Source organism: Trachymyrmex septentrionalis, unplaced genomic scaffold (assembly GCF_001594115.1).
Source record: "Trachymyrmex septentrionalis isolate Tsep2-gDNA-1 unplaced genomic scaffold, Tsep1.0 scaffold80, whole genome shotgun sequence".
Lineage (NCBI taxonomy): Eukaryota > Metazoa > Arthropoda > Insecta > Hymenoptera > Formicidae > Trachymyrmex > Trachymyrmex septentrionalis.
The window spans coordinates 1,231,102-1,233,311 of NW_017305988.1; the positions used below are offsets into that span (position 1 = coordinate 1,231,102).

The 2,210-nt window shown below is 33.8% G+C and overlaps 1 protein-coding gene across 2 annotated transcripts in view; it reads left to right on the plus strand.

The window, feature by feature from the left end:
• Nucleotides 1-2,210, plus strand: part of LOC108754689 (homeotic protein antennapedia) — a 158,134-nt gene that overhangs the window by 52,001 nt on the left and 103,923 nt on the right. The gene's annotated exons all lie outside the window — the stretch shown is intronic.

The following is a 2,210-nucleotide window of genomic DNA, read 5'->3' on the forward strand; positions in this document are numbered from 1 at the left end:
ATATAATAACGGCTAAATATAATTTGGAGCAAATTTCTTATTAATGGCAAATTTCATTTCTAATATGGCTTTGTATTGGTTTATATAATTTGGAGCTAATTTCTAATTGGTGACGAATGTCGTTATTACTTTGAATGACTGCGCATCCTTAAAATGTGGTTCACTAGATTGGTCTTCTTACATAATATATCTAAAGAATCATAAATATATCTAAGGAATTTCCATTTAAATCGACGTATAAACATTACGAAATCATTATGCAAATTAAAGATTTTTTCATTCTATTTGCCAAAAGAAGTTTAAGTTGCCTAAATCTGATAGAATGCAAAGATATAGTTTCTGAAAAATTATTTTGATTTCCCATCAATTTATTGACTGTACTTGTTAGGAGACGTTTTCAATTTTCCAAAGGAACTGGGAGCTATCTGTCCGAAAATAAAGTGAGTTTAGTATCGAGGAACCTGAGGGTAAAATGGGTATAGTGTACAGCGCACCGACGCTTGACGGAGACCATAAATAAGGATCCGACGGTCGGCGCGGCTGCAGGCGGTGATAAGCGTTCCTTTACCCCCACCAGTGCAATCCTTTAGACTTTCTCGTGCGTCATCTTCCTCTTACCAAGCCTATCTATGCAACACCCCAGAAAGTTACAGAAAGTTATCAAACTGAAGTTCAGTTGGATATTAAACATTTATTGAATCAACGAGCATTGAGAAATTTATGAACGTCAACAAGATGTATAATGGATTTGGTTAATATTAAAAATAATGTAATAATGTAATGAAGCGATTTTTCTTATGTTCTTGCTGTTGAATGGTATTTTTTATCTGTTTACATCGCGTTTTTAATTTTTAAAATTTTTGCTGATCCGAACGACTTTAATTTGGAATGTATACTTGCAACACAGTCTATTCAAAATTAAATTTAAATAGAGAAGTACTAGGTATAAGGCTTGTAACGCCACATAAAATTGGTATGAATACAATTTTTTTTAATTTTTCAATTGTCGATAATTGAGGGAATGTGTCTTAATTCTTTTTATCGGTTTTATCTTTTTATTCTAAAATTATATTTATCGCACGAATCGATGAAAAATATTTTGCATCTAAAATATTATTCGATTTAGCTAATTTCTAAATTGTACGTACTTAGAAAAATAATATTTCTACTATTTATGATGTTAATGTTCAAGTAACGTGTTGATTGTATTTTCGAATATTTGATAATAATATTAAAAATAGCGTAAACACATGGAATATTTGGAATTCACTAAATGGCGATACTTCTTGATATCAGCGGAAATATATAGAGTTGCATATCGCTTGTCCTTGTATCGAATGAAGGGGTTTACGAATACTCGAGGTGCTTGAGCGTTTCCCGACCGTATAACGAATAAGTATAGCCGGGCTGCTTCATCCCCTACGGGCAGCACGAAGCGACCATTTCTCATATCAGTTTAGCCGACACTTTCGAGAACTTGCTCAGGGAGCCTCGGGCGTCGCGATGTCATCCGATGCCTCTTGCCCTCTTGCGTTCTTGCCCGCCCCTGGGTCTTCCATCCCTCTTCTAACTGCGCGACACCTTAGCGAACCTCCCTCTTTGACCGAAGAAACCCCCTTTTGTCGTGTCTCTACTCGTGGTCCGCGATTTGCGCCCTTTCTCGGTTTCGCAACCCCCAAAGTGCCGGCCGAGTGCCCGCGGCCTGAAGATAAGTGTCGCCCAAAACTTAACAAACCTTAGATGATAAAAGGATCTGTCAGGTCTTGAATCATTCTCGAAAAAAAGAGCTGCGCATGGCCAAGTATCTTATCTGTAATTCGAGCACAAGACGCTTTAAAAATCGATGTTTCCTGTTTTTTTATTAAAAAATATAATCTCTCTAGAGATAATAGAGAGCCGAAGTAATAAATATGTATTATAAAACTGTTTATATATGTCAAGATTGAAAATGAGCTCTTGTCATCATTTGCAATATATTTGAAATTGTTACATGAGTTAGTTTAATGTGATAAAATCATAATAAACATATCATATATTACTGATTTGAGATGCGAAGAAAACTATAGTTCTTCTGTTACAAATTGTATTATATTCAGAATTTCATATATTAACTTTTATAGAATTATATATGTATTCATTAAACTAATTGAAAAAACTTATTAATAATTTTGATAATCTAGAAGATTTATTTTTATATAACTATAAATATA